Source organism: Mustela putorius, unplaced genomic scaffold (genome assembly GCF_011764305.1).
Source record: "Mustela putorius furo isolate JIRA1106 unplaced genomic scaffold, ASM1176430v1.1 tig00003863_pilon_pilon_pilon, whole genome shotgun sequence".
In the NCBI taxonomy this organism is placed as follows: domain Eukaryota; kingdom Metazoa; phylum Chordata; class Mammalia; order Carnivora; family Mustelidae; genus Mustela; species Mustela putorius.
In genome coordinates this window covers 16,390,488-16,401,908 of record NW_025422015.1, presented here as the reverse complement: position 1 = coordinate 16,401,908, position 11,421 = coordinate 16,390,488, and positions in this window count along the sequence as shown.

The window sequence follows — 11,421 nt, the reverse complement described above, 5'->3', positions numbered from 1 at the left end:
AGGGTGCCAACCAGCCTGCCCAGGACACTTATGCATTCTGGATGTTGGGGCAACATTCTTGTCAGGGTCTGTTTTCCTGGTGGGCCCTGCCACCAATGGCACAGCTCCTCATGCCTCATTCACCTGTAGCCCCTGCGTGACTGGGGGGATGCCAGAGCCCCACCAGAGCAAACTGCTTCTGTCACCTACTTTTTAAAAAAATTTTTTATTTAAATTCAATTTAATTAACATATACTATATTACTAGTTTCAGAGGTAGAAGTCACTGATTCATCAATTGCAGACAATACCCAGTGCTCATGACTTCAAGTGCTCTCCTTAATGCCTGTCACCTAACTACCCCTTCCCCACCTGCCTCCCTCTAGCAACCGTCTCAGGGTCACCTCACTCCTATGGTCACTCAGTTCTTGCCTGAATAAATCAGAAACCCAATCTAACAATGACAGACATACACAGCATATTTAAAAGTATGGAATTATAATGATGAACACTGATAAATCAGAAACCCAATCTAATAACAACAGATGTACACAGCATATTTAAAAGTATGGAATTATAATGATGAACACTAACAAGAGGCTAGTTATGTAAAATGTGATTTTACTTATTTTCTTTTAACACTTAGGGGCTCTTGAGATATTACTATATTGTGTCAGGACTGAAGATGTCTCAAAATTGCCTTGGAGGTATATGAGAAATCACTGTAAATTCATCTTAATTTTGTTTTAAGACTAAAATTGTTCTTTAAAAAATTTAGTCTTTAAAAATTTTTTTCTAAAAAGTAGGTGAGGAGAACACAGGCAGCAATGTCTGAGAGCTCGGTGGCAGCAAGTTCTTGCTAAAGTCATCTCCAAAGGCAAGAGAAACAAAAGCAAAAACCAACTATTGGGACTTCATCAAGATAAAATGTTTTGCACAGCAAAGGAAACAGCCAACAAAACTGAAAGGCAATGTACAGAATGGGAATGGGAGGAGATATTTGCCCATATCTTATCCGTTAAAGGGCTAGTATCCAAAATCTATAGAGAACTTATCAAACTCAACATCCCAAAATCAAAAAAATCCAGGCAAGAAATGGGCAGAAGACATGAACAGATATTTCTGCAAAGAAGACATCCAAATGGCCAACAGACACATGAAAAAATGCTCAACATCACTCATCAGGGAAATACAAATCAAAACCACAGTGAGAGACCACCTCACACAGGTCAGAATGGCTAAAATTAACAACTAGGGAAATAACAGATGATGGTGAGGATGTGGAGAGAGGGGAACCCTCCTACACTGTTGGTGGGAATGAAAACTGGGCAGTCACTCTGGAAAACAGTGGTAGTTACATGAATGCATCCACATTTTGTTTTATTTTATTTTTAAAAGATTTTATGTATTTATTTGAAAGAGAGATGGTGTGGGGGGAGAAGGTCAGAGGAAGAAACAGACTCCCTGTGGAGCTGGGAGCCTAATGTAGGACTCAATCCTGGGACTCTGGGATCATGACCTGAACTGAAGGCAGTTGCTTAACCAACCGAGCCACCCAGGCACTCCTGCGTCTGTATTTTAAAACTCATCCAATTCTACACTTAAAAGTATGTTAATTCTCAAAAAAAAATTATGAAGAAAACTTGTAAAGTATGAGACATCGTCAGAAGAGCTAATAAAAGGAGTATACAAAAAATCTAGGATATTGTCAGATGTGAAAGTTACCACTAGATTACGAGAGGTCTCTGATTAGACAGAATAAAGTGACAGTGTTTTAATTTAATTATATTTGACATATAATGTGATGTCATATTAAAGTATATAACATGTTGATCTGATACATTTATATATTACAATATGATTTTCACTGAAGTGTTAGCTAACAGCTCTTTCGCATCATATAATTATCATTTTTTTTTGTGGTTGGAATAATTAAGATCTGGTGTCTTAGCAAGTTAAATTTTTATATATAATATTATCTATTGGTACTACCCTGTGCATTAGATCTCCAGGACTGATTTAACTATAAGTTGCAAGTTAGTACACATGAACAACATCTCTCTTATACCTCCACCTCCCGCCCTGGTAACACCCTTTAACCAGTTTGGCTTTTTATATTTGTAGTCAATCACTTCTCTTTTTTTTCCTTAAATCTATTTATATGTATTTATATTTACACCCTCTCCTCCCTATGCCTGGAACTTTCTTCCCCTGGGAACATCTGAATAGCAACTCCCTTGCTTCCTTTTAGTCTTTGCTTAAATTTTGCTTTCTCAGTCTGACATACACAGACTCGCTATTTACAACTGCAGTCCAGAGCACCTGGGTGGCTTAATTGGTAAAGCATCTGCCTTTGGCTTAGGTCATGATCTAGTCCACATCAGGTTCCTTGCTCAATAGGGAACCTACTTCTCCCTCGCCTGCAGCTTCCTCTACTTGTATTCTTTCTCTCTAGCAAATAAATAAATAGTCTTTTTAAAAAGAATAAAAAATAAATAAAAATGCAGTCCACATTCCCATCTCAATATTGTGGATTTTCCTCACTGTGCTGGTTTTTTTCCATTGCACATATCATTTCCTTATATACTATGCAGTCGACTTCTTTATTATGCCTCCTGTTTGTCTCTTTCTCAATAAACTGTGAATCCCTTCCTCATGGAAACAGAGATTTATTTCTATCTTATTACTTCTGCATTCCTGGCAACAGATAGGTATGCAATAAATACTTGTTGTATAACTAAGTGAATTAAGATGGACAACCATCCTTACTGACACAGTATTTAGAATTACTACCATCCATAGATGCTATCTGAAAAGAGTACAGTCATTTGTACTCCCAACTAGTAATACATGGGCATGTTTGTTCTTTTCTATTTTTATTAGCATTGCAAGTTATCAGTCTTTTTAATTGTGGACTATTTGTCAGAGGCAACCATACATCACTGGGCTTTTTTTATTTCGTATGTTTATTATCATTTGCATTTTCACTTCTAGGAACTGATTATGTCGTTTCACTACTTTTATTTTGGATTGTCTTCTTTTTAACTTAAAGGGACCTTGTGTAAATTAACTTAATCCCCTATCTATCAGATAGAGTCTAAATATTTTATGCCATTCTCCCTTTGTATTTTAAACATTTGACTTGAAGCATTTCAAAGTTTTTCTGCTCAAAAAGGTATGAGAATGTGAATGTTCCCTTTTATTATCTAGATGAAACAAAAGATGTTGATTTTTATAGCCAAAGTTTATGGTGTCTTTTTGCAAGAAAGTATTATTTTCAGGGATCAAGGCTCTCAGTCTAATTGCGGTAGTCGTTAGTAGAAAGGACAGGAAACCGTCAGCAGTTAACTTTGCACGCAGTCTTGCCTTTCAGGAAAAGGGAAAGAGAAAGATAATTGCTAGACTAGGTTTAAGTCCTTTGACCTATAACAGAACTCTATTCATCAACGAGAAGATTCAAAGTTTATTGATGTTGCTTTTCCCTTTGTTTTTCGTAAAACAGAAAATCCAGTTGGGTCTCAGGATAACCAAGCCGTGATTCTGTAAGCAGAGAATAACAACTTTACAAAACAATACTTTCTATTTGTATAGTGACTTACAGTTCCAGAGTACTTCCATAAATATTATCTCATTTAATCCTCAAAACCAAAACTATTTTACAGAAAAGTATCCAGAAGTTCATAAATGCTAACTCTGGAGACCAGGAAGATCTTACCCTGTTGATTCTGTGACAGGGCTGGGTTCCATGACATCTCTAAAGAGTTTCCTATGCAACTGAATTATTCAGAATTTTAATAATTAACAACGTTAAAGAAAATGATATTGGAATATTAACTTGAACAATTTGGACCTAGAAATAGGTTATTTCTTCTCTTTGGTTTATCAAAAGTCTTCACATTCAGGTGTAGCTCCTCTGTTTTATAAAAGTCTTCAAGTTCAGGTGTAGCTCCTCTGTTTTATAAAAGTCTTCAAGTTCAGGTGTAGCTGGTGTCGATTCTTGCTCTTTGTCAGTATTTACAAGTCACAGAATATAAGACAGAAGTGTCAAGAGAAAAAGGCTTCTGGCAAATATAACCCTATTGTTTTACAATCTCTTAGATTTTGAGGGCTTTCTCTACAATATGTTCTTCTTGGTTCTGTGGGTTGAAAAGTTTTTTTAGAAGATGCAAAAGAATATTAACAACTATCTAGATAATAACCAGTGCCTTCTTATTTTAGAAGTATATGAGATGACGAGGTGAAGCCTACAAATGTATTTTAAAAGTCTTGAGTCGTAGTCAAATATACATGGCAATTTTGTTCTATGTACTTTTATTTTCTTCTTAGGAAATTCACAGTACAGACTGTAATGAAGCTAAACATAAGGAATACGCCATTAAATTTACCTTTACAAATGTTCCTGGTGAGGTATTAATACTCACTAAGATCTGCATGTAGGCTACAGAACATATTTCTAAGGTAGGGCTTAGTTATACACTCTGAAATAATACGGACTCCCTTAGCTTTATAAACTCAGCTTAACTCCATATCCGCCCACATGTTCCGCACTCAGCTGGCCCCTGCCATTCTTAATTAATCCAATTTGTGCCAGATATTTTTAATCTTTTATGCCATCTGTTTCCAAATACTTTGTTGGTCAAGGCTTGGCTGGGGTTCCATATTCAACCTTTCCTATTTTAGCTTCTCAGTTTTTGATTGCTGTGTTTCAGAGTTTAGTTTCATTAACTTAAGTCATGAACTCATCAAAGGTACCAACTCCCCCCTTATTTCAAATAATTCTGGCCTTGGGTACTTCCTTAGTATTTAATCTGAGAATGAGAAGACCTTGGTCTACCTAGTGAAGGAGAGCGCCAGCCCGGCTGTGTATCAGCCTCAATCTAAACACCTCATCTCATCATTGTCTCATGCCAGTAAACCAAGGATTTCATGCATTCCAGGGGAAAGTTTCAGAGAATCATCCTGCTTTTCTTGTGCCATAAGTACAGAAGGGAATTTTAGCTTGGGAACCACATGTGGAACTTGCTCACATAAATTTTTTCCAGAATGTCCATTTTTCTCCTGGTAACACTTTACAAAAAAAAAAAAAAATTAAAATTAAAATATGTAAAGGATATCTCTACATAGAATATTTATTCACTTTCTATTAAAATGGACATTTTCTTGCATAAACTTGTTTTTCTTCTAAAGAAAATTTATTAACCTACATATCTCTGAATTCTAGCTTAACACAATACTAGTCCCTGGCAGCAGAAATTTCTTTGGGATGAAAGCATGGTAAGCATGTTGAAAATAATATTGTACAACTGACCCTTCAACAGCGCAAGTTTGAACTGCAAGGGTCCACTGATCCCTGGATTTTTTTCCCTCATGGCTACAAATGTGTTTTCTCTTCCCTGTGGTTTTCTTAATAACATTATCTTTTCTTTAGCTTACGTTATTGTAAGACTATGGTATATGATACATATAACATACAAGATCTGCATTAACCAACTGTGTTAACTGACTATGTCTTGTTAATGTTTCTGGTCAACACTAAGCAATTAGCAGTTAAGTTTTGGGGGAGTCAAAATTATGCAAGGATTCTTGATTATGCAGGGGGTCTACACCTCTAACCCTTGTGTTTTTCAAGGGTTAACTGCACTCTAAAAACCAACTTTATAGCTTACGGCATTAATGACTTACCTCAATTTAGGTCGCTGTTATCCGCCTAGGATTTTATTTTCCAAGGTAAGGACCACATTTGTTTAATTTTTTCTTCAACTACAATCTGCCCAGGACTTAGAGATATGTGGTGACACTCTCGAATATTCGACTGTGGGGGCCCCGCTTTTTATCAATTTGATGAACAGACTTCTTTCTCTCTTCTTACAATATAATTCCCTCCCAATATTCTTTACTAACCTTTACTTTTTTAATTTAATGAGCCCCAGGATTTTCCCCCCTCTTCTCATTTTTTTTCTTCCCTTATGCAAAATAAAAAAGCCATAACTCAAATATCTTCTTTCCGGGAGTGGGGGTGAGAGGTGTTTTACCAACCTCAGGCCCATTATCTTTCAGGCACTCCCTAACAGGCGCAGGTGCTCTCCCCACTGCCCCCAGGCCTCCCACCTTAACTCTAGCATCTCCTGGTAGGCTGGCCCATCTGTTCTACTCCGGGCATCCACCATCCATGAAGAGAAGACAAAGAGCTCAAGAGCCTATATGCAATTCCTGATCCTACTAATTAACTTTGCTTTAAACTCTGCAATAACTTCCTGGCAGTTTTGCTGAGAGCAGGAGCCTGTTCGAATACCTATAAGAAGTGGGTGAGTGCCCTTTCACTTTTTATCCTCATTGAAATGGATTATACAACATGTAGTTGTTGACCCCATGTGCTCATCAATAAGTCATCAGTTTCACAACTGAGACTTCTTAGTGGTTTAGGGGGACTCCTCCCACTTCTTCTCTATACCCTATTTTAGAAAAGGGGACCATAGGGGAATTCTGGTTATAACACCCCCTTCCCCCATCTCTTCCGGAAGCTGCCAATGTACTATCTCTAGAAACCTCAGACAGGTCTGAGAAACCCCTGGTCCAACCCCCTGCCCAAGTTTCGAAGGGCTCTGATAGGTCAGGTCATGACAGAAATTTCCAGTCACTTGTTGGAGTGTTTGGGCTTAAGCAAAATCACAAATAAATATCAGTTCATCCTCATGCTGTCTTCACTTTCACAATTGCCCTCAATATTTAAAGATCTCTCATTGTTGGGGGCCATTGGGGCACAAAAGGTATACTGAAATAAAGTAGGTAATTCCATAGAGAGAATTTGCATATACACGCTTATTCAGAAGATTTGGGGAAAGGATGCATTTTGTTTAATTATTAGTTAAAATATAGCTTATTAGTGAGAATAATGGTTTGGCTGCAATAAAAATGAGACAAAAGAGTGATGGTTTTAGAAACAGATTTTTCATATCTCTCCTATATAAAAGTACAGGTAGGCAATCAGGCTAGGGAAGCAGTTCCATGATCTTGAGGCTCTTCTTTTTATTACTCTTTCATCCCCAACAACCTGGTTTCCATCTGAAGGTCTACAGTGTCTGATTCAGACCCCACCACCACACCTGCTTTCCAGCCAAAGGGAGGAGTACAGAGTATGGGAGCCCACCCCTCCCTCAAGAGCACAGTGAGAAGAGGCACAAGAGCACCTCTGCTCACAGCCACTTGGCCAATGTCTATGTCTATATCTTTCTGCAAGGAAGACTATGAAATATATACTTTACCTGGGTAACCACTATTTATTTATTTATTTACTTACTTACTTACTTACTTATTTATTTAAATGATGAGCAGAAGCAGAGGGAGAGAGAGAATCTGCCTAGCATGGAGTTCAGACACAGGGTTCAACTTGGGACTCCATCAACCAAACCTAGACCATGACCTGAACTGACACCAAGAGTTGAGTCAGACGTATAACTGACTGACCCACACAGGCGCCCCAACCACACACCCTTTTAATCGGGAGAAAATGGATATTGGGGGCAACTAGTAATTTTCGCGACAGTCTTCCCTCCATGGATTAGGAGACAGTATCTACAGTAAATATAGAGAGTTGTTCTTTACTGTCTTCCCACCCCTTCTCACTAAGGAATGGATGAAAACCATAGTCTGGAGTTAATCTGTTTTCTTTGTTTTCACTCCAAATCTTTTTCCTAATCCTTTTCTGTGCCCCACATGGTTTAGAAACCACGCTGTTCTAAAAATATGCAGTCATTTCTTTACATGTTCTTTATTCACATTTACACTAAACGCAGATACTTTTATTGTCTTGGCCTCAAATTTATAAATGTTCAATTTAAGGTAAGTGTCTTCATCAATGACATTTCTAGAAGGATTGATTCTCTTATTTCTATGTAAGAGAGACGAGCAGTGGGTAAACTGTAAGGAGGCAATTGGGAGGAATGTAAGCATTATGGAGTTAAGAGTCAGATTTCTCTGTATCAAATCTCTGCTCAGGGGCACCTGGGTGACTCAGTCAGTTAAGCATTTGCCTGTGGTTCAGGTCATGATTTCAGGGTTCTGAGATCGAGCCCCACATCGGGCTCCCTGCTCAGTGGGAATTCTGCTTTTCCCTCTCACTCTCCCTCTGTGTTCACTTTCTCAAATAAATAAAATATTTTAAAAAAATGAAAAGTATTTAAAAAAAATCTCTGCTCAACATTTTACTCATTGCCTGCTCTTAAAGAAGTTACTTTACCCCTCTGAGCTGGGTGTTTTTTGGTCCTAAGTAGGAAGTTAGAAAGATCTCCTTGCACAGTTATTACTGGGATTAGATGACCAGCTGCACAACATGTGTCCAGCCCAGAGCTGACTATGGAACAGGTGCTCAGTGAATGGTCATTCTTTTTGCTTGATGGACGTATGGACATACTTCATAAAATTCCTTCATGTAGAAATGTTGTCCCTTTCCCCTGTTCTGTATCATGAAGAGTTGAAGACAGCCCTAACTGTTTGAACTATGCAAACACCACTTTAAAATGGCATATTGCCTAAAGAACTCTTGTCCAGAGTGAGAAATCATTTGCTCTGTGAAACTAAACCTTCCCATCTCTCACAGTTCTTTCCCCAGTAGTTAGAGGGTAACTGTCTGTTGCTGTCGAATTGTTTCATACCAACCATGTAGAAGCTAAATGGGCTCAGGAAAGACAGTATTTACTTATCAATTTATATCATCTCTAAACCTAAAAAGAATTTCAGGAAGCTTATAAATAGATATCCAGTACAGTAAGGTAACACTGGAAGAAAAAATTAGAAAACAAAACAAATGGAAAACAAAGAATGGAGCATAAACCAAGCCAGGAATGAAAAAGCACTAGAATGCACACACTAGAGTTACCAAGGACCACCTCCGCCATTGGACTAAAGTGTGTGTGTCATTTCGTGGGGCCTCTCTCCTTGGCTTCTAGATGGCCACCTTCTTGTTCTCATGATGTTCTCCCTGCACATGTGCATACAGATTTCCCTTCCATATAAGGATGCCAGTCATCCAATAATGAGTTTAAAGACCTCATTTTAACATCATTGCCTCTATGAAGACCCTGTCTCCAAATAAGTTTATATTCTGAGATACTGGGGTGAAGGGGCAGTTAAGACCTCAACATGTATATTTTAGGGGGACACAATTTGCTTCTGATAGAATAAACTCAGAGGATGTTACTTTGTTTTATTTTATTATGAGGGTTTTGGGGTTATTTTTTTTTTCAGATTTTTCTAAATCTTGCTTCAGGTTTTCATAGGGTCCTAGAATGATCATTTAAACATCAATAACTGCATAGAGGACTAGAGAGACCCTACTCACGTGGGGTTAGGGATCCCTAGGATTCTGCTTAAAGGTGATTTTTTGCCCCTTGGATGAAATCCACTCTGAGATCAGCTGGTAATGGAGGCTTTGTCAGATTTGCTATCTTGAATCTCTTTCTTCCTCCTCTGCCTAACATAAGTCAAACCTTCTTCCACAGTGTTCCGTAGCACTCTCTGGAGTTTATGACTGCATCTGCCTTCTAGTAGTTTCCTAGCAGCTTTACTGAGTGCAGTAATGTATCAAAGTAGCTACAGTATTTGGATGAATGCCTTTTCACACTACTGAGAGACAGATCAGAATTCAAAAATCTGTCTCCAAGCCCCAAAGACCAAGAAACATTTTTACCTTTTTAGATCTTCTCAGCAAAAATAAGACCACAATTGAATCTTTGTGGCCGCAATGCCTCAACATTTGCAAGAGCAAGAAGGTGTAAAAATCAAAATTTTAGAGTCAGGAGGCCTTAAATATCATCTCCTTTCTCATTTTCAGGAGAATGGAGGCCCAGAAAGGAAGTCTCCAGGGTCCCGATCCAGTCTCCTTTCTATTAGGCTTTCTTATTATTGTCAGACCTAAATATAACTGCTTCAAACATCGCCTACAGATGGGACATGAGAACCCAGTCCAAGTGCCCTTTATCTGAACTTCTTGAGGCCGTATGTGTTTCTGAATGTAAAAAAATGTTTGCACAACAGAAAAGCAATCCAGGGTCTAAACCATATATTCCCATGTCATTCCTAATGGGGTTGGGGCAACACCTTCTAATCAAACAGATTATGAATATCTCTGCAGCAGAATGTTTGAAAGTTCACATCACATGCAATAAAAAAGAATCGTAAGTGTCTTTGTGGCACTTCGTGGGTCCTAGTTTGCTCCCCCAAAGGAGTTATGAAAAAGTTACAGTTTTCAAAGTTTTCAGTCCTTCCTGGATTTCAGGATTAGGGATAAAAGATGGCTGGCTCACCTTCCTCTAAAAGAGAGATTCTCAAGCCTGGTTGTGCAGAGGAACGACGTCAGGTACCCCCACCCAGAAGCACTGAATCAGACTTTTTGGGCTGTGGCCTGGGAATTGGAATTTTTGACTAACAACCCAGATGATACTGAAGCAGATGGCTAAAGAAACACAATTCGAGAAATACCGCCTAGAGTGCCGTGTTAAGGGAGGAGGAGCAGGTGGGAACCTCAGCTGGGCTATTTTTATCACTTGCCTCTCCCAACACCTCCCTCTGACATCAGATTGACCCTGCAGGCAAGCTTCACAGAATTTTTCCATGACATTTTGATGGGAAGTGGGTGTCCAAAGGGCATGCATATGCAAATAATAAAAGGGACAGGAGAGAAAAACAAAGCCAAATGAAGAGGAGAAAATTACTATTCTAAGTATGCTCAGGATACAGCCTAGTCATCAGATTATGTCACAAGTATTCATTCATGAGCTGTGGAGCGTCTACTGTGAATTAAACACTGGTACAGGTACTTGGCACAACCACAGAAGAATTCTATACCAAATTACATTATTCTTCATATATATATATATATATATACACACACACACACACATATATATATATACACATATATATATTGCAATTCTCCTTCTCCTTCCGCATGGGTCTTCTTGTTATTGATTTTTTTGAGCGGTGGGCATGGGTCATTGAAGCATATGGAGCCCCTCCAGGCTGTGGCTCCATCTGCTGGAACATAAAGAAATTAACCTGTGTATCACTAGTCTTCAATAAAGATGATGCTTTGCACACGTGTTACATCATAACTCGTTATTCGACCATGTCACTTGTGCTAATGGAAGTTATTTGTTTGTTCGCTGTAGGTAAGCATATGAGAGAATTATGTATGAATGCCATCAGAAAGCATTAGACTAATCTACTGGTTGAGAAGGCTTTAGTGTTAAATAGGTTAACACCCAGGGAAACATCCCTAATATAGCCTGCACTTGCTGGAGAGGAAGAACTGACCTTCCTCACAAGAGTCTTAAAGAGTCTGAACCTGAGCTCATGAGAAGAACCCCGAGGTGTGGCTCTCTCTGCCTCTTGTTCTTGGCAATAGGTAATGAGTCAGGCAAGGGAGCACAGAATAGTACCAAGAGCT